Below are 22,651 nucleotides of genomic sequence, written 5' to 3'. Positions count from 1 at the left end.
CCCTCGCCCTCTCCAGACCCGCTGTACTCTGGTCCTTCGTTGAAAAATGAGACAGATTGAACTTCAGCTAACAGGGGATGAAATCTCAAATAGAAATATATCTTAAAAAGTTAAACACAATAGGGTGACATTTCCTAACAGCTCAGATGCTGAAGAGATAAAGATGGGGTCTTAAGTTGAAATGGTGGGTTAGTCCGCAAGACATCATTTTGGGAAGGAAGTTGAGCTGTGCCAGGAGAGGTTGTCTATGGGGCTGTTCAGGGACAGGTTGTATTTATCCATTTATTCTGCAAATCCTCCAAGGATTTCATGTGAGTGCCATATCTGTCCGACTTATTGGAGTCCTCAGGAGCCATTAAGTCCTTGGTGCCAAGGATCTTACTTTGGGCAGTCTTTGGCCTGGATTAAGAATGGGAGGAGGACATGAGGCCAAGCAGGACAGCACCAGAGGATCAGGACTTATGGACTGGACCAAACCCCCTCAAAATGTATTCAGAAGATAGCCTTGACTCCCACTTCTCCTTAGATTAAAAGACAAGTTGTAGGTGTTGTGTTCCGAATGCAATTTGATTGGTCAACCTATCAGGTGCAAAGCAAAACATACTTCATTCTTACACTATAGTTAAAACACGACAAAAGAAAGAAGGAATTGGAAACAACTTAACTCTATTGGAATAATCTAGCAGAATAACAGATTAATTTACTACTAAACAGCAACAGTTCAAACACAGTAACATACCCTTGGCAAAGGCAAGTTTAGCAAAATAGATCGTCTCACATGCAATTCTCCAGTTCAGGAAGAAAGATTATCAAGAGAAAACTCTGAGAGAGGGAGCGAGAGAGAGAGAAAACTCAAGTCTTTTGCTGTAGCAGGGAGAGATGTATAGCAGCTTCCACACCCCAGCATCTATTGAAAGTTAAACTAAAATCCTCGTTCTGTAGGAGCTTGACACCACCCCTTCATGCTGCTTCTATTGCTCCAACTTTTTAAAAAAGTCCCCCAGGACTCACAAGCTGTTTACTTTTTGGCTTGGAGCAGACCACTCATTACTTCTGTCTCAACATCTCTTCGTACCCAACTCAGGACAAAATATACCTCTTAAAGCCCTGGCATCATCACACAGGACACTCACCCCTTTGAACATCTTCCAATAAGTCCTCCAGTACCACATCCAAGAATAGGTGCCCTCTCTCCTTTAGTCATAGAAACACAGAAAATAGGAACAGCAGGCCATTCAGCCCCTCAGGACTGCTCCACCATTCAGTATGGTCTTGACTGATCATCCATCTTAGTCCCCTGTTCCCACTTTCTCCCCAAATCCTTTGATCCATTTAGGCCTAAGACCTATACCTATCTCTAGGCCTTGACCTATTGTATGATGTGGCACTGTCTGCCAGCCACAGTACTCTACACCTTTGATGGAATTGTGTGTGGGGATGTCACACATTGGGCTCAGGAAAATTGAGTCCAAGTGCCAGTTGAGTACTAGACATGTCAGGGTTGAAAACAGCTTTGTTCTCGAATGTTTGAAACTGCTGTCTAGCCTGCACTGGTTCAGTGGGCAGCACGCAAACTTAGTGTACCAACTTCACCAACGTGATTGAAGCATGGTGTGAGCGGATGTGCACTGCCAGCTGTTTTTGTGCTGCCCTGCCCTGGGGAAAAGATCTTGACTATTCACCCTATCCATGCCCCTCATGATTGTATAAACCTCTATAACGTCACCCCTTGGCCTCCAACACTCCAGGGAAAATAGCCCCAGTCTATCCAGCATCTCCCTATAGCTCAGACACTCTCACACCCAGCAACATTCCTGTAAATCTTTTCTGAATGCTTTCAAGTTTAACAACATCTTTCCTACAGCAAGCAAACCGGAATTAGTCTCCCTGCTATAGGATTTCATCTTGCAGGTCAGTGGCTGTTTTTTTTAATTCGTTCACAGGTAGAATTTATTGCCCATCCCTAATTGCCCAGAGGGCAGTTAAGAGTCAACCACATTTCTGTGGGTCTGCAGTCACATGTAGACCAGACCAGGTAAAGATGGCAGTTTCCTTCCCAAATGGACATTAGTGAACCAGATGGGTTTTTCCCGACAAACGGCAATGGATTCACAGTCATCATTAGATTCTTAATTCCACTTATTTTATTGAATTCAAATTCCACCATCTGCCATGGCAGGATTTGAACTGGGTCTCCGGAACATTGTCTGGGTCTCTGGATTAACAGTCCAGTGATAATAGCACTAGGCCGTCGCCTCCACAGAGTGTCCAACAAATTTGTTGCCTGCACCAGAATGGTCTATATTTGACATATTGGTGCTGCATCAGGATAGAGTCCCTTCACAGGCTTCTGCTATATGCTGGTGAAGCCTCTCCTTCTCAAGTGGTCCATGCTGGAAGCAACTAACGGTGCAATTCGCCTCATTTGAACAGCCCCAGGGCCCTGTTAGGTACACCTGTAGTTGAAATTCACCCTGAAACTGTCCATTTAGTAAATCCATGCAAACTCAGCAATGTTAATCAGCAGTTATGAACAAAATCGTGTGCCAAAACTTGACATTTAAATAGACAAGTCCTGTTAACACAGTACATTTTCATCCTTTAGCCAAAATTAATTCTGATAATCTTTTCCATTATGCAGTATCCATTTGTGTAATTCCTAAATTAGATATACAAACTGCCAAAAGGTTAAGCTCCCACAGGCAGGAGTTAAAGTACACTTTTTCACATCTATGTTTCTCAAATCACTGCCCATAGTGCGATTTTTGAAACAGATTGACTTGTTATTATTGAAGATTGTAGGCTGAAACCCCACTCTAGACATTTGAGTCAAAAAAGGTCTTGTGTTTAATATTCTGAGCTCATTACTCTCAGCGATTGGCTGGGATTATTTTCCCTGGAGTCAGAGGCTGAGCGGTGACCTTATAGAAGTTTATAAAATCATGAGGAGCATGGATGGGGTGAATAGTCAAGGTCTTTACCCCAGGGTATGGAAGTCCAAAACTAGAGGGCATAGGTTTAATGTGAGAGGGGAAAGATTTAAAAGGGACCTAAGGGCAATATTTTCACGCAGAGAATGGTGCGTGTATGGAATGAGCTGCCAGAGGAAGTGGTGGAGGCTGATACAATTACAACATTTGAAAGACACCCGGATGGTGTATGAAATGGAAGGATTTAGAGAGATATGGGCCAAATACTGGTGTCGAGGAGTAGATATATTTTGGATATCTGATCAGCATGGATGAGTTGTACCGAAGGGTCTGTTTCTGTGCTGTACAATTCTATGACTCTATGATTTACAAGTCAATAAATTACTGATAAGAGTATTGTATCATCAAGTGTGCATCTTTACAATGATTTGTTAAATATAGGTCCTGACTGTCATCCTAAAAAAGTGTTAAAATCCCATGGCACTATTTCAAAGAACAGAGGGAGGGTGCTCCCCTAGTCAATATTTATCCCTTAACCAACATCATTAAAAGACAATCAGCTTGTTGTCACATTGCTTCCTCTGGGAACTTGCTGCATACAAATTGACAGCAGCGCTTTTTTAAAAGTTCATCCATGAGGTAAGGACATCGCTGGCTCGGCCAGCATTTATTGCCTATCCCTAATTGCCCAGAGGCTAGTTAAGACCAGGTAAGGATTGCAGTTTCCTTCCCTAAAGGACATGAGTGAACCAGTTGGGTTTTCCCTGATATAGGGCAATAGTTTCACATTCATCATTAGATTCTTAATTCCAGGTTTTTAATTAAATTCAAATTCCATCATCTGCTGTGGCAGGATTTGAAACCCAACCAACAGAACATTATGTGGGTTTGTAGACTAACAGTCCAGTGATAATACCACTAGGCCATCATCTCCCTTGCTAGCATTTCCTAAATTACAGCAGCAGCTAAAGCTCCAAAGTGTTTCAATATTTGCACAGTGCTTTGGAACATCATGGGCTTGTGAAAGGTGAACTTTTTTTTTAACAGATTATCTCTGTGTTGTGCCTTTAAGTGTAGAAAGTATCTCAAGTGTCTTCCATCAAACAGGTCCCTAGCTTCTGAGCGAGAACTCAAGGACAAGCCTGAAGGCCAGATCACAGGGGTAGTGGAAGATTGTGACGAGCACCAGAGCATGAGGTAGGATGCAAGCCTGGTTGAAGCTGCTGTGTAAGGTAATGGTGCTGAAAGGCTTAATTTTGGAGAGTGCTTCAAACTCCAGCTAATCTGACCATGTCATGCAGGTTTGGTTGAGGATAAGGAACAGCAACTCAGGATGTGGAGTGCAGGCCAGTATCCAGAGGACTCCTCACAGACTTAGTAACAATGGCTAGCTTACTAATGTAACTTAATTTATACTTATTGCTATCATGTAACAAATTACATCTTGATGAGACAAGGGTCTCTGCTTGTGAAGGCTCACTCGTGGTTGTTCCTCTAACACTGCAAACTAGAACGATCCTTAGACCCAGACAAGGAACAAGGAAGAGTGACAGCATCCTTCTATCCATAAGGAGCACCTAGACAGAGTGTGGATTGGTAATTGTGGACCAGCATCGTAATTACAATCCAGTGTGAATAGGGAGACTTTGCACCAACAGTAATAGCTGTGTCACATTTTCATCTTCTGTAATATCTGCCTCTCTCTCACTCCAGGAGTATAACTGCCCACAGTAGAGCAGAAAGAGTCAAAATGTCATTCAGCTCCTCATCCTTTATTAGCAGAGAATCATGATTCTGACCGTCCCAAGCAGGGCCTGAACTGGTATTGGAGGCTGCCATTGACTTTCTGTACCAGGATCCCCTGAGCATAGGCTATCCCTCTTGACTTGGCTTGATAACCAAGTCAAGCTTTCTGTCTTTGTGTGTGCATTGAAAAATATGGCAAAGAAGCCTGTATGAGCCTGATATTTCTGGCTGAGAGGGCAAAGTGAAAAAGGTGAGGCAGTGCGAGGCAGGGATGACATTAGCTTCAAGTAGGCTAAGGGTGAGTGATGGTATTGAGAGCAAACGATGAGCCCAGAGATACAGCCTGGTCCAGTCAATGAGCTGAGTGCATGTCCCTGAGCACACAATGTCTTTGCTGCAGCATTACAATGAAAGTTACTGGTGCAGCCTGAAGAGCAGCACTGAAATACAAAAGCATCCTGTGAGTGGATCAGTGACATGCCATGAAGGTTCTTAGAGGCTGGCAACATGTGTCAGATGTCAATATCTCTGGATGTGTGCTGCATGTAGCTGGTACCAATGGAACATGCCCTGAGATGGTGGTGCACCAAGTGAAGATGGTTTGGAACAGGGCGCTGAATTTGCCAGATTCTCACCCTGGTTTTCATGTCAAGTTTTCCTGATAGCTAGTTTGTATGGTGAGTTTGGTAAGATCGATTGGAAGAACACGCTCAGCCTCACAGTGAGAATCACTTCACCAAACTTGGTGTATGAGCTGTAAAGCTCAGCCCATAGTCTTTACAATCAGCACAATCATAGTCTACTGACCCTTCCAGTGGCAATCTCAGATATTAGAAGACGCTAGTAGAGCTGGCAGACAGCCTCCCCCTGCACTGCCCTCTCCAGTCTGTCAATGAAACAGTACCATAACAGTACAAATACAGAACATGCTCTGGGTCATCTGGGCTGGAGACAATGCAAATGTGGGCAAGGGGTCCAGTGACAGTGTTAGAGTCATACAGTGGTGAAGAGGCCCTTTGGCCCATTGAGTCCCTGTCAACTTACCTACACTAATCCCTCTTTCCAGCACTTGGCCCATAGTATTGAATGTTACGGCATTTCAAGCTTCCATCCACGTTCTTTTCAAAGGTTGTGAGGTTTTCCACCTCCACTATGCTCCCAGGCAGTGCATTCCAGATTCCCACAACCCTCTGGGTGAAAAGCTTTTCCTCAAATCCCCTCTAAACCACCAGCCTTTCATCTTAAAATTATGCCCCTTGTTATTGACTCTTCAACTAAAAGGGAACAGTTGCTTTCTATCCGCCCTGCCCATGCTCCTCATAATTTTGTGGAGCTCAGTTAGGTCCCCTTTCAGCCTTCTCTGCTCCAAAGAAAACAACCCGAGCTTATCCAGCCTCTCTTCAGTGCTGAAATGCTCCGTCCCAAGCAACTTATCACATCCTTCCTACAGTGCAGTGACCAGAACTGTATACAGTACTCCAGCTGTGACCTAACCAAAATCCTATACAGTTGCAACATAACCTCCCTGCTCTTATAAACTATGGCGCACCTGATAAAGACAAGCGTCCTGTGTGCTTTGTTAACCACCCCAATAACCTGAGCTGGTGCCTTTAGGGATCTTTGGAAAGGCAACCCAAGATCCCAGTGTTCCCCTAAGCTTCCTGATGTCCTGCCATTGAGTACTGTCTTGTCTTGTTACTCCTTCCAAAGTGCATCACCACACATTTAAATTCCATCTGCCACTGTTCAGCCCATCTGACCCACTCATCTGTATCCTAAGACCATTGTAGCAGCCTCTTGGCTGCTAAAACACAGATAGATTGCTAACTTAGCCAAACAGCAAGACGAGTGCAAACACAGCAGCCCAGTGCAAATGACATTAGTGTGATGTCAAACACAACAGTTATTCTGGACAGACATGCACCCAACAATTTATCCGCTAAACAAAGGAGAGCCCAGACAGAAAGTCACTGGGTCCTGCTACACAAAAGAACTAAGTAGCATTCCATCTAAATGATGACTCTGTTTCAAATCAGTAAGTATATCTCCCTGATTGGCCAGAACTGTAGGAAGTTCCAGAAAACCATCCAAAAAGTATAAGAACAGAGCAGATCTTGCTCTTGGAACTGCTCGTGGAATCTTTGGAATCGTCTGAGGCCTTCCGAGGAGACCAGCGTGGCAAGAAGCAGAGACCAGCTGGCCATCCAGACAGAGAGAGGAAGAAAGTAACTTCGCAGGCCCAGACACAGAGCCACAGAGAGAGCAACTGCGTAAGTTTACAAGAGACTCGGGAAGTATTGTAACCTTAAGGGGCCAAATAGGATTAGCAATAGTACATTCAGTATTAAAGATTATTAAAACTTTGTTCCTAATTAAGTGAGACAACAAGGTGCAGGACTGGATGAACACAGCAGGCCAAGCAGCATCATAGGAGCAGAGAGACTGACGTTTCAGGCCTAGACCCTTCATCAGAAAAGGGGGAGGGGAAGGGGGTTCTGAAATAAATAGGGAGAGAGTGGGAGGCAGATAGAAGATGGATAGAGGAGAGGATAGGTGGAGAGGAAACAAACAGGTCGAAGAGGCGGAGATGGAGCCAGGAAAGGTGGGTGTAGGTAGGGAGTTAGGAAGGGGATAGGTCAGTCCAGGGAGGACGGACAGGTCAAGGGGGCGGGATGAGGTTAGTCGGTAGGAGATGGAGGTGCGGCTTGAGGTGGGAGGAGGGGATAGGTGGGAGGAAGAACAGGTTAGGGAGGCAGGGACGAGCTGGACTGGTTTTGGGATGCGTAGGGGGAGGGGAGATTTTGAAACTAGTGAAATCCACATTGATACCATTGGGCTGCAGGGTTCCCAAGCGGAATATGAGGTGCTGTTCCTGCAACCTTCGGGTGGCATCGTTGTGGCACTGCAGGAGGCCCAGGATGGACATGTCGTCTGAGGAATGGGAGGAGGAGTTGAAATGGTTTGCGACTGGGAGGTGCAGTTGTTTATTGCGAACCGAGCGTAGGTGTTCTGCAAAGCGGTCCCCGAGCCTCCGCTTGGTTTCCCCAATGTAGAGGAAGCCACACCGGGTACAGTGGATGCAGTATACCACATTGGCAGATGTGCAGGTGAACATCTGCTTGATGTGGAAAGTCTTCTTGGGGCCTGGGCTGGGGGTGAGGGAGGAGGTATGGGAGCAGGTGTAGCACTTCCTGCGGTTGCGGGGAAAAGTGCCAGGTGTGGTGGGGCTGGAGGGGAGTGTGGAGTGGACAAAGGAGTCACGGAGAGAGTGGTCCCTCCGGAAAGCAGATAAGGGTGGGGAGGGAAAGATGTCTTTGGTGGTGGGGTCGGATTGCAGATGGCGGAAGTGTCGGAGGATGATGCGTTGGATCTGGAGGTTGGTGGGGTGGTACGTGAGGACGACGGGGATTCTTTTTTGGTTCTTATTGTGGGGACGGGGTGTGAGGGATGAGTTGCGGGAGATGTGGGAGACACAGTTGAGGGCGTTCTCGACCACTGAGGGGGGGAAGTTATGGTCCTTGAAAAACGAGGACAACTGAGGTGTACGGGAGTGGAATGCCACATCCTGGGAGCAGATGCGGCACAGGCGAACGAATTGGGAATAGGGGATAGCACTTTTGCAGGAAGGTGGGTGGGAGGAGGAGTATTCTAGGTAGCTGTGGGAGTCGGTGGGCTTGAAATGAATATCGGTTTCTAGGTGGTTGCTCGATATGGAGACAGAGAGGTCCAGGAAGAGGAGAGAGGTGTTAGAGATGGTCCAGCTCGTCCCTGCCTCCCTAACCTGTTCTTCCTCCCACCTATCCCCTCCTCCCACCTCAAGCCGCACCTCCATCTCCTACCGACTAACCTCATCCCGCCCCCTTGACCTGTCCGTCCTCCCTGGACTGACCCATCCCCTTCCTAACTCCCCACCTACACTCACCTTTACTGGCCCCATCTCTGCCTCTTCGACCTGTTTGTTTCCTCTCCACCTATCCTCTCCTCTATCCATCTTCTATCCGCCTCCCACTCTCTCCCTATTTATTTCAGAACCCCCTTCCCCTCCCCCTTTTCTGATGAAGGGTCGAGGCCCGAAACGTCAGCCTCTCTGCTCCTATGATGCTGCTTGGCCTGCTGTGTTCATCCAGCCCTGCACCTTGTTGTCTCGGATTCTCCAGCATCTACAGTTCCTACTATTCCTAATTAAGTGAGACTGTTTTGCTTTGGTACCGGCTTGTGTTCACATTGATTTGACTGCTTTGATATTGTGGGACACCTGGGCAAATACATTCATAACATTCTGGTTGGAGTTGTCTAACCTGTTTATGGAGAGACTAGACAACACCTTCTTTCTCACTGACAACCATGCAGCCAATCTTCATATCATTCGCACACTTAATCATCTCTCCCATATTCTCATCTATTTCATTGTTATATATATCACAGACAATAAGGGACCCAGCACTGATCTCCATGGTATGCTACTGCACACCGGCCTTCTACCACCACCCTCTGTCTCCTACCAATCAGCCAATTTTGAATAAAATTTGCAAAGTTATCCTGGATCCCATGTGCTTTCACCTTCTTAATCAGTCTCCTGTGTCAGTCTCCATGTCAAAGTCTCCTTTGCTTAATCCATGGCTGGGTCACAGCAGAAACAGGCATTGTTTTAGAGGAGTTAGTAAGCAGTTTCAGTAATGGTTAAGATATGGGATTGGAAGTTAGCAGGCTGATGTTATACATCTTTGGGTTCAGTATAATCAGATAGATTGGAGGTCAGTGAAACAGGCGCCAATTTGTGGATGAGACTATTTAAAATGGCAGAATTTCTGTGACGTACATGAGTTACAGTGTAATGAAACAGCAGTCATTCTCAGGAGGGAGGAAGTTATTGAGTGGAGAGGTGGCACTGAATATTATCTGGCCACCCTGGAACTGAACCCTTGTTATTGGATGGTATTGACAAAATAAGCATGAATACACAACCAACAGTAAGAAAAATTCTGCCATGGAGAAATTGTTTCTGAAGAATGCATTAATGATTCTGCAACACAGTTGGAATCCTCCACCAGACTATGTTATGCAGGCTGCCTATGGTGGCCTGAGTTGAGGCTGCACAGTGCACTGTTCTCAATGGAATAACTTTATAAATTAGGCTTATTGCAAGGCAGCACAGTGTGGCAGTTGAAGGTAGTGTACTATTGACTGGTAGGATGTAGGCTGTGTATACAAAGCATCAAGTGCTGAGTTCCCATTTTCAGATATATATTTAAAGTAAGGCGATGAATGAAAATATAAGGTTACGAGGAGACCAAATATTTGCTGGTATAGAGCCCGCATTAATTTGAGGTCTGACTGATCTTACATACTTCATGTTTGAGAATTAGAGGCCTACAGGCAGGTCTGGGAGAAACTCGTTGACTCTTCTTTTAGAGGTAATCAATGTATGTTTATCCAGGGAATGCAAGGTAACTGAAAGGCTCAAATTTAGAAATCATTAATGTTCTAGCCCAGAAAGCCAATTGGTAATGGATGATACTGGACCCAGTCTTTATTCAGTCTTATTTTATTTATGGAGTGGAACATTAAAACCAAAAAGCTCCTAAATCAACTATCCTCAGTTTTAGTAAGTATCTGTTTAAATATGCTGAAGTAAACCCTTTGTTAATGCTTTCAATTATACATAATTAAATACAACTTACGTACAGTCGATTCTCAACCTTCCTTTTGTTTTGTTAAAGCTATGTTACAATTCATCCTTAGACCATTTCCAATAACATTCCTGGTATTCCTGAAATCAAATGGCAGAAGGTTGGCAAAGAAGTTCTCAAATGACACTTCCCATTTCTCCACCCACAAAGGCATAAGGTGAAACTTGACATTTCCCCCATGATGCCCAGCATATTTCCACCACCCATGAAACTCAGTGATTGGTGGGCCCCATCATTATAAATTGGTTGGCTCTAAAGCCCTTTTAAGAATGCATCTCTCCTATTAAAACTTTCACTTGTGCATCCTCTTCCTGTATGTAATCATCAAATGGAGAACAATTTTAATTATGCAGAGTGTAGTCACTTACACAACTGAGTGGAAATAGGTTTTGTAACAGTTTCCTAACTAACGCAATCTTGAGCTTTTTAAATCCCCTGTAATCTGCAAAAATGGCTGAGTGCACAATGGATTAACTTCACAGTTGGCAAACACAATGACAATCATTACCCTTCACCTTGAGAGAACTGCAGGCAGATATTGGAACATTTGCTTTTCCTAATGCGGGTATGAGTTACTGCCAGTGGAGAAGAAGCAATGATGGTGGAGGATGTGCTGCTAAATTTGCAACTGAATCAATTACCATCCCCTGAAAAATCCAGTCACATTGCTTAACAAAAAAGGATGTTCACCGGTAAGGGACTGGGTCCACTTATAGAAGTAGAACTGTACATTAGTGGGGACTCAAAAGCATGAAGACGGAAGAGGAGACAGAGGAAGAGAAGGAAGAGAAAAAGAGATAACTAAGAAACGCATGATGAACCTTGATCTGAGAGTCCAGAGTGCAGCATTTTGTATATTGAGTTAGTATATCTTTCCTTCCCTTTCCCAAATTGTACATTTCTGGATTAGGCTATTTCACCTAAATAGTCATTCTTCAATTGTGGCTCAAGCAAAATATTTGACTGTGCGGTATGTTACATTCTACAGTTTTCGACTATTTCACCACGCGATGATTTAGCTATACATGATATCTAATGCTTATGTAGGTCCACAAAAGGTTTCAACCATAAACTGCAGAATGAGTGGAAAATGTATCGTCACTCTTGGTCAATTGGCTCACGGCCTGTTGCCTGCCTTCTAGTCCAACAATGGAAGGAAGACTAACCAGCTCCTGGCAATTTTCTGGGCTTAACGATTTGAAGAGCACCATTTATTCTGAAAAGAGCACAAGTTAGTCTCCAAGATTCTCCTTCTCTCAGGACAGTGGGGTGGAACAGTAACTAGTTTATATCGACAGCTACTGGCTAACTACTGGACACATAAATGGTGAAGCTGTTTAAATCCCTGTCCAGTGATAAAATTGTCAAATAACGACAGGAAGAAAACCAACCATGGCTTAGATAACTGACAAATTCCACTGAGATGTACTGCCTGGGAAAAGTGGGGTTTTTGACTCCCTGAATGGTGTGTTATTGTATTTATGAGTCATGGTTTCACAATAGTTTGTATTGTGGAAAGATTTAGTTTGGTGGATCAGTGATCAGTGGTTAGTACTGTTGCCTTACAGCGCCAGGGACCCAGGTTCATTTCCACCCTCAGGTGACTGTCTGCATGGAATTTGCACATTCTCCCCGTGTCTGAGTGGGTTTCCTTTGGGTGCTCCGGTTTCTTCCCACAGCCCAAAGATATCCAGGTTAGGTGGATTGGCCATGCTAAATTGACAGCTAGGTGGGTTAGCCATGAGGAATGCAGGGTTACAGGGATAAGGTAGGGTGGGGGGGGTGGCTGCGGACAGAGGGGTGCATCCTGGTGGAATGCTCTTTGGAAGATCAATGTGGTCTTGATGGGCCAAATGGCCTGCTCCCACACAGTAAGGATTCTATGATTCTATGAGCTTAAATGCTTCTTTATTTGTTCATTGTACAATTACGAAGTATACCAATCCAACCTGTCCAGATATGTTTGTAATTTCCTCCATGTTCTGGATGAATGTAGGGGCATCAATGAGGACTTGCATGAGAAATAATGGTGCACAGGATCTATAATGAGCAACAGGAAGGCTCACCATTATAGCTCTACGTCACCCTCTGATGTACTGCATGATGGGCAGTTTGGACAAGCGTTGGAATGCCAGGATCCATTTTGGCAATATTGCTGAACCTGACAGAATATCAAAGGCAGACCTAAACTACCACAATCAAATTTTCTGACTCTATCCATGGGTACTTTCAAAAACTTATTGGAAGAAGCAACTTTGATTTTTCTTTCCCTCAATCAATTGGAGACTTCAATATGAAAACTGAGAAATATTTGCATTGATATAGTAACGTGATATCATCAAAGATCTTCACCCAATGGTTATTTTGTGCTGGGCAATCACTGCTTTTATGAAGCAGATTTGGTAACCACTGTACCCCAGCAACTTCCCTGACTCATCAGTAAGTTTTTTTTGGTGGTGCTAACTAATGAAGGAATGATCATAGAGCCATAGAATCATAGAGATGTACAGCAAGAAATCAGACCCTTAGTTCCAACTTGTCTATGCTGACCACTGCTGTGGAAAAGCACAGCAGGTCAGACAGAATCCGCGGAGCAGGAAAGTCAATGTTTCGGTCTGAAATTCTTCGTCCCAGAGGAGGGGAATGGAGTCCAGAAGTAAATAGAGGGAGGGGAGTGGCACTGGGGGAAGGGAAAGATAAATAAAATTTAAAGTCTCAAATCCCAACACAGCTCACCTTGAACCCACCCACTGCTAATTTTAAGGGAGGCAGGGGAGGGTGTTGACAGTGATTCAATCCCAGGCAGCAGGACGCTCAGTTACATATTTTAATGAGGGCATGTGCCTCAGGCATTCATCTTGCTTCCATGCTTATCCTTAGTTGGCCAAATTTCTCAGGCCTTAGGAAACCTGACAGCTGAAATGAGGTGAGGACTGCTTCCTCTGAAGCACAGTTTCACGGCTAAAAAGAGTAAGAATGCTTTCTCTTTGCCTCTCCATGCTAGGTGTGTTCCCTCCCCACCAATGATCTACCCACAACGAGATCACTGACCCTGCCCACAATCCACTAACATAACCCACAACCACCACCCCCCACCGCCCACCGGTGATCACTGATATCACCCCATAAGACCACCCACCCCCCCTATCACTATTCACTAACATTCTCACACAGTGACCACTCCCGAACCTACAAGACACTCTGTGCCCATGAACCTAATGTATAAGTCTAAAAGCAAATGCTTACTGACTTTCTAAGGCATTCTGTAATGGAGGTGTTTACTGGAATTCACTTGCCTTAAGATAGGAGAGAGCTGTCTTGTGAGCACATTAAATTTCTGTCCACTAATATAATCAGGAGCAGTTTCTAGGTTGTGAATTTAAAGCACTTTCGCACACAAGATCAAATTACATGTAGGCTCTTTACAAACTTACAGGCTGGTTGCACACTGGCTGATATGCTTTCGTCCTAGTCATTCAACTGAATCCAGGTCGATGTATTATAGTTCTAATAGCCTCAAGCACCTATTGGCCGTGCGCATGCATATATGGCTCTGTGTGTGTGTGTGTGTGTGCTCGCGCGCGCGCGTGCGTGCGCTCATGCAAGTGAGAGTGTGAGTGTGAGAATGTGTATGTATGTTTGAGTGTGTGTGTGAATGTGTGTGAGTATGAATGCGTGACTGGGTATGTATGTATGAGTGTTTGAGTATGTGTGTGTATGAGTGTGTGTGTGTGAGTGTTTGAGTGTGTGTGTGTGTATGAGTGTTTGAGTGTGGTAAATGAGTGTGTGTATATATATGAGTTTTTGAGTGCATGTGTGAGTGAGAGTGAGAGTATGTATAAGTGTGTATGTGTGTGTGTGAGTGAGAGTATGTACGAGTGTTTGAGCGTTTATGTGTGAATGAGTGTGTGAGTATGAATGTTTCAGTATGTGTGTTATGTATATATGAGTGTTTCAGTGTGTGTGAGTGTGTATGTATGTGCGTGTATGTATGAGTGTTTGAGTGTGTGTGTGTGTGTGTGTTTCAGTGTGTATGTATGTGTTTGAGTGTGTGTGTGAGTGTATGAGTGTGTGTACGAGCACGTGTGCATTAGTATGTGCATATGAGTGTGTATATGTGTGTGCATGTGTCTGAGTGTATTTGTAGTTACATTGCCCTCAACCTCTCAATTTATCTCTGTGTTAAGAATGCCCGTTTTCTGATTAGATTTTTGCTGACCCATGACTGAAGTTCCTTTTCTCCCAATGTCTCAGTCTCAGGAAGCTGACCCAAACAAACCCCACTATACTCGTTAAGAGATGAGCTGGCTTTCATAGTAGTCTTTTCCTGATGTACTGTCCTGGGGTTAACCTTTACCTCCCCCTCCAGGCGTCTTACCAGTGCACAGCCCAGGAAGCACAACATTCGATTGCAGCAAAATCCAAAGCAGGCTTCTCACAATATTTATCCTCATTTCAAAAAGAACACAATTAGTTCCACAACAGATGGTGGCTAAAAGGGTATACCTTCAAACAAAAACCTGAAGTTCTCAATATCCCACCTATCATCTGCAACAACACAATTATAAGACACTGCAGTCTCAATTTGGCTTCGATTCAAAAAGCTCTTGATATTTTCTGTTTTTCCTGGAATCCACAAACCATATACACTATGTTTCTGCTGGAGGTTAAATAGTTTGGCATCTGCTGAAGACATCTGATGTGCTGCACTCAAATTTTCTCCAGGAAATAATATGACTTGCTTTAGCTCCCAATGAATAACAATTTCTGTTTCTTTTGTCTCAAATTGAACAAAATTAAAAGGCCAACATTATCGAATGGATTGGTATCCAATTAGAACCATTGCTGGTCGGTGTCCTGCACAGATCAGCTCCAGTCTTTTTATAATTACTCACTTGATTAACAAATCACCTGAAGCTTTCAACCCTGCCAGTGCGTTAATATTTTTTGATGACACCACTTGCCTACATCAGGCACCTTCTGTTTCTGATATCTCACTGGAATTATCACATGAATTACATGAGATCAAACAATGCACTGAATATAAAAATGCGCATCTCCTGAATTTGAGATTCAATAATTAACAGCTGTTTATGAATTCAGAAACGTTGATGAAAGGACAGAACCTTTCAAAAAGAAGGCAAGGTAAATCAAAAGGGCTGTGGTGGTGGAAAGGAGTAGAGGTGACTGAGGGGCAGGAGAAGACATAAGTCCTGATGCTGACACTTTGAAGATACAATGAAGAGAAGAATGGATTTGATTGTGTTTTTGTGGCTCAAAAGCAATGACGAGCATCACTGAGGACCCAAACAGAAAGAGGAAGAACATCAGTAACAATCTATATTTATATAGATCCTTTAACATCCCTAGGTGCTTCACGAGGGCTTCACAACTCTGAGCTACCTGAGGAGATATTCAGTCAGATAATCAAAAGCTTGGTCAAAGAGGTAGACTTTAAGGTGTGACAGAAAGGAGGAAAGTGAGGTAGAAAGGTGAAGAGGCTTAGAATGGGAATGCCAGAATTTAGGGACGCAATGGCCTAGTGATATTATTGTTGGACTGTTAATCCAGACACCCAGGTAATATTCTTGGGACCTGGGTTCGAATCCTGCCAGCAGATGGTGGAATTTGAATTCATTAAATATGTGGAATTAAGAGTCTAATGATGACTCAATAATGATTATTGAAAAAAAAAACCATCTGGTTCACTAATGTCCTTCAGGGAAGGAAATCAGCCATCCTTAGCCGGTCTGGCCTACACGAGACTCCAGACCCACAGCAATGTGGTTGATTCTTAACTGCCCTCTGAGCAATTAGGGATGGACAATAAATGCTGGCCCAGCCAACAGTGCCCTAATCCTGTGAATGAATTTTAAAAAATAATAATTTGGGGGAAGAGATAGTAAGAACTGCTGATGCTGGAGTCAGAGACAACACAGTGTGGAGCTGGAGGAACACAGCAGGCCAGGCAGCATCGGAGGAGCAGGAAAGTTGACGTTTCGGGTCAGGATCCTTCTTCAGAAATGGGGTGGTGGGGAAATGGGAGCTCGGAAATAAATAGAGATTGGAGGGATGGGGCTGGGGAAGGGAGGTGGGTTGGTGATAGGTGAGTGCAGGTAGGCAGTGGTGGGGATTGGTCAGTGAGGTGGGAGGAGCAGATAGGTGGGAGAGAAGATGGACAGGTTGTGTCAGGTCAAGGAAGCGGGGATGAGAGGGAGGGATGGACATGGGATGAGGCCGGGGCTGGGGAGATTTTGAAACTGGTAAAGTCCACATTTAGGCCACTGGGCTGTGGGCTCCCAAGGCGGAATATGAGGTGCTGCTCCTCAAGTTTCCGGGTGGAATCATTGCCCCTACACCTCACCCCTTACCTACACCTGCCCCTACACCTCCCCCTTCATCTCCATTCAAGGCACCAAAGAAACGTTTCACATCAGACATGGGTTCATCTGCACAATGTGGTCTATTGCATCTGCTGCTCCCGATGTGGCCTCCTCTACATCAGTGAGACCAAGCGGAGGCTCGGACACCATTTTGTAGAGCACCTGCGCTCAGTTCGCGACAAACGACAACACCTTCCGGTTACGAACCATTTCAACTCCCCCTCCCACTCCCTGGGGGAAATGTCCATCCTGGGTCTCCTCCAATGTCACAATGACATCACCCAGAAACTGGAGGAGCAGCACCTCATATTCCGCCTTGGGACCCTATAGCCCAATGGTCTCAATGTGGATTTTACTAGTTTCAAGATCTCCCCACCCCCGGCCTCGTCCCATGACTAACCCTCCCTCTCATCCCTGCCCCCTTGACCTGACACAACCTGTCCATCTTCTCTCCCACCTATCTGCTCCTCCCACCTCACTGACCAATCCCCACCACTCCCTACCTGCACTCAACTATCACCATCCCACCTACCTTCCCCAGTCCCCCTTTCTCTGTTTATTTCCGAGCTCCCTTCCCGTTCCCCATTTCTGAAGAAGGGTCCCGATCCAAAACGTCAACTTTCCTGCTCCTCTGATGCTGCATGGCCTGCTGTGTTCCTCCAGCTCCACACTGTGTTATCTATAATTTGAGGGAAGGTAACCAAAGTGATGGCCACAAGTGGTAGAGTAATTGCAATTGGGAATTCACAAGCAACTAGAGTTAGATCTCAGAGAGTCATGTAAAGCTAGAATAAATTACAGAGATAGGGAGGATGAGTCCATGGAGATATTTGAAAATATTTGAATTTTAAAGTCAAGTTGTCCCTTGACTAAGAGCTAGTATAGACCAACAAGCACAGGGGTGATAGGGGAACAGAAATTGCTGAGGGCTGAGATATAGGTAACAAAGTTTGGTTAACTTGAAGCTTATTGAGGACAGAATAAAGGAGGTCCAGCTAGGAGTATGTTGGAATAGTTGAGTGATGAATGATGATGAGGGGTCTCAGCAGTAGATAAGTAGATAGGGGGATGAAGACAGATGATGTTATGAGTTGGGAATAAATGATCTTGGTCCTGAATATAAGGTTGAAAACTCTTAGACCAGTTCATCAAACCTGTCGCACACCATGATTGGCAAAATCTCATGATTTCCTGACCACTCCGCTCCCCGCCATCCTGACTCTCTGACTGCCTTCCCCAGAAACTGGAGGTGGTCAACTCTTCAGGATTGTTCTGGAGTCTCTGGGAATGAAAGATGAATCCCCTGGACAATGCTGTTAAAAACCCTGGAGCAAAATCATAGAGATATTAAAACATATTCTTTTAAACTTTTGACATTTGGGATGTCAAAAAAATCTATTGACTGTCATGAACCATCAAAAAAGGAAATGAAGCATGTGTGCTTTCAAATTGATGGGGAAGATGGGTCACTGTGGTAATGGGCAGGCTGTGTGCAAAATAGCAGGAATGTAGAGCTAGGGTGGTTGGAAATATCATGTGATCTTACATTCAGGAATGTTGTCAACCAAAGAGAACAATCCTTCAATCCCATAGCCTCTTGGGAGTTGCCAATGGTTTGGGATGGATTTTGACCATGGAAGGAATTCTTCATGATGCTCTGGCCTGCCCTTTATTTGTCCCAGTACCCTTTGCATCATTTCAATTGCTAATTCTTATCTGCAATCCTCTCCTGTAGACATGTCAAGTAGTTCCAAAGCTTCATTGAAGCTACATAAAGTTACTCCTCTCTCAGTTTCATAGAAAACCCATAGTGTGGAAGCAGGCTATTCACTCCACACCACACCTCTAAAGAGCATCCTACACAGACCCACCCCTCCCACTCTATCCCTGTAACCCTGCATTTCCCAAGGCTAGTACAACTAGCCTGCACATCCCTGGACAATGTGGGGCAGTTTTACCATGGCCAATCCACCTAACCTGCACATCTTTGGACTGTGGGAGGAAAGCAGAGCACCCAGAGGAAACCCATGCAGTCACAGGGAGAATGTACAAACTCCACAGAGACAGCTGCCTGAGGCTGGATTCAAACCTGGGTCCTTAGCACTATGAGCCAGCAGGGCTAACCACTGAGCCACCATGCCCACCCTCTCAGACTTTCCATCTCAGACCGTTCTACTTAAATCCTGATTTTCATCATTCAGGCTCATCACTGGTTGTAACTTCTTCCTTCAGCAGTGGCTTAGAGCCTGGGCACCTGATGTCATCGGCACCAATTGTGCAAAAAGGAAACATCAGAAGGCAGGAAGTGAGAACATAAGAATATAAGAACTACGAGCAGGAGTAGGCCGTCTGGCCCTTCGAGCCTGCTCCGCCATTCAATAAGATCATGGCTGATCCTTTCGTGGACTCAGATCCACTTACCCGCGTTCTCACCGTATCCCTTAATTCCTTTATTGTTCAAAAAAAATCTACCTTTTTTTTAAAAACATTTACTGAAGTAGCGTCAACTACTTCACTGGGCAAGGAATTCCATAGATTAACAACCCTCTGGGTGAAGAAATTCTTTCTCAATTCAGTCCTAAATCTGCCCCCTCTAATCTTGAGGCTATGCCCTCTTGTCCTAGCTTCACCTGCCAGTGGAAACATCCTCTCTACTTCTATCTTATCTATTCCCTTCATAATTTTATATGTTTCCATAAGATCCCCCCTCAATCTTCTGAATTCCAATGAATATAATCCCAATCTACTCGGTCTCTCCTCATAAGCCAACCCCCTCAACTCCGGAATCAACCTAGTGAACCTCCTTTGCACCCCCTCCAGTATGGAGACTTCCAAAGGCTGTGGAGTTGGAGGATATTACAGCCATAGGGAGAGGCCAGGCCAGTCAAGGACCAGGAAATAAGAATGCGAATGTTCAAATGAAGGCAATGTCTAATCAGTAGCCAGTGTGGGCCTGTAAGCTGGCAATGGTGCTGGGTCTTTGGGACTGTTCTAGCGGGAGGTCAAACTACAGAGTTTTGTCTAAGTACAAGATTACAGAGTAAAGTGGGAGACCGGCCTACAGAACATTTATATGGTCAAATCTAAAGATAACAAAGGCATGAATTAAAGTTTCAACATCAGATCAGCCGTCAAGCAGTAAATATAAGTACTGAGGGAGCCAGCCTTTATACCCAGTGAACTGCTGCCTTTTATTAATTTTAAAGGTAATTAAAAGTAGCAGGTAAATCATACTTATTTAAGGAAACATGTTCCTGTCACAATAATAAATGGGCACTATTAGTTTGCAATTCCTTTTTATTATCAGGCTTTGATGATTGTAAATATTGCTTGATCAAAGGTAAATGATACCTGCTGCTCACTGTTGTATTATTTTCCGTAATGGGTCCAGAAGATTAGTCTCTTATGTCAACAGAATTTGGGGCCCATTGTTCACTGCTGTCATTAATAAATACTTCATTAATTTATAGCAATGCTCACTTGCTCCATTGACTCACCGATTAGCCAATGGTTCACACTACCTTTTCCTCATAAGCTGTTCCCCTGAACCAATAATCATACAAGATTGATTTGGGGTCTGAATTACTATAGTGAAAGCTTTCCACAATGCTCATTTGCTGAAGATGCCGGCTCATGATGGGCTGGAGTCTACATGCAGTCACTCACCTTTCACTTTATTCAAGAGGCAATTTTTCAGGAGTCAGTCTGGATTCTGGGCACTGGCCAATTTTTGAACAGAAGAAACTGATCCTGACTTCACTTGAAGTATGTTTTTCACATTGACACTGAACACTTTCCACTGAATACAGGTTAGGACCAAGCTTCCTGGCTCATTTGTCACTCTAGCCATGTACCCTAAGGTCAGTGATAACTGCACCATCGAAGCGAGAGGCGTGGGAGTGCTTTCAAACAACATGCCTGTAGATCCAATTGGAGCAATAATGTACCATATTGCAAAACAGAATTTCGGTACAGCCCTGTCGAAGCAGATACAGTTGCACACATATATCTTAGTATCAATTTAATCTTAACGTACGGCAGATTTTATGTATACCAGCAAAGCAGTAACAGGATCATGGGAGTAATCCTGTTGCAGGACAATGCCAAAAACAAGATACAATAATTATTGCCATCTTGGAAGCCTTGGATTGAATTTTAATTTTGTTTGGTTAAGTTTGAGGTGCGTCACATTTTCTGGGGGTGTGTTTGCCACGAGGCCTAGCCAGTTCTCTTGCTATATATTAAAAGCGCCTCATGGTGCCTCTCACATCCACTTTACACATTCTGACATGGTCCTGGATCAAATCGCTACTCTGCGGCTATCCACCCCAAGACCATATCCCTGACGTCAGCACCGTTTTTAGAAGGTCACTGTGTACCTATACAAGCACTGGCATTCCATAGCTGCCCTGCTTGTTTTCTGACAGAATCAGAACATGTCAGGGAAGGGGGAGATGGCACTGTGTTTCTCTGGTGGGCGGGGTGGTCCCAGAGACAGGCAGAGGAGACTGGATCATCAGACCTCACCAGCCTGGTCCAATGTGGCCACTCTGGTCCGTGTTGGGTGCAGTGGAATGGCCAGCAGGTACCATTAGGTCAATGAGCTTCTCCACCCCATCAGGGGAGGTGCCACACTTCTCTCTGCCACCTGACACCCACTCTATCTCTGCTACTGCCCCCACCTCCCACTGAGGCTCGTGCTCTACCAGTCTCACTATTGCATGCAACATCTTCCCTCACTCTCGCTCACCCACACACCCACCCCACAAGGCACAGTAAGCAAGCACATGTGGGGGGAGAGGCAGTCTGCCAGCTGCTGTGTCCTCACCCACTACAAGGAGAGAATCCTGACCCTCATGAGAGGAGCCCAGGGCCACACAGCTCAGGGAAGCCAAAACATCCATGCCAAACAAATAAGTACCACCCTTCCTTCCACTGGAATCCTCACATTAACTCCACTGTCAGTCTCATTCATTGCACACCCCAGACTGTGATGCCATCTCTCTCTCTCATCTTTTGTAAGGTCTGCTGGCCTCCCCGTGACCTCTGCAGAGGCAGCCCCACCTCCCTCATTATTAGCCCCATCCTGGATCTTTGAAGGGGTCAGTACCGATGATGAAATGCTTCCTGCAAACCCCACCAGCCCAGATACTGACATCTCATGGAATCAGAGAACGCCTAGCCTGCACATCTTTGGACTATGGGAGGAAACCAGAGCACATGGAGGAAACCCACGCAGACACGGGGAGATAGTCCACACAGTCACCCAAGACTGGAATCTAACCCGCTCCCTGGTGCCGTGAGGCTAACCACTGAGCCGCCGTGGGACCCCCCTCACTGGGGAGCCATTGGTGATAGACAATGTAGGTTCACAATCTGCTGAGCACCTCACCGTGAGAGGAAGAAACACACCATAGCTTCACTCCATTGTCCCAGCCGTTGGTCCTCAGGAATGTCTTCTGGGTGGTGGGTGGGGTGGGGGGGGTGCGCAGGAAACATTGACTCCAGTCCAGGTATCCCTTCCTTCTTCCCAAGTAGACTAGGTGGTGCCAGTCGGCACCCAGCCAGAGGTGGTGCTGCCTACCGGCCCCTCTGCATTTCCACGCAGGACACTGCAGAGGTGATTGACCCCTAACCCTTAGAAGTTGAAGCATAGGAGGGTCAGCTTGTCTCTGGCAGGAAGACCTTCAGCACATCTGATCTGTCCAGGCACAAGTTCCATGGGGTTACCTCCAGGGCCAATGGGCTCCACTGCTGGGCAGGCTCCCTCTACCTCAGATGTGGAACCCAAGGGTGCACTAAGACGTTGAGGGGGGAAGTAGGGAATGAAAACGTATTGATGTCATTTAGTAGCATGGGCTAAAATGGCTTATACGCCATTCTCAGTTTATCCATAACTGCT

This window comes from Rhincodon typus, chromosome 31 (genome assembly GCF_021869965.1).
Source record: "Rhincodon typus isolate 14 chromosome 31, sRhiTyp1.1, whole genome shotgun sequence".
Taxonomy (NCBI): domain Eukaryota; kingdom Metazoa; phylum Chordata; class Chondrichthyes; order Orectolobiformes; family Rhincodontidae; genus Rhincodon; species Rhincodon typus.
The sequence above is the reverse complement of the archived record's forward strand: the minus strand, read 5'-3'. Positions refer to the sequence as shown.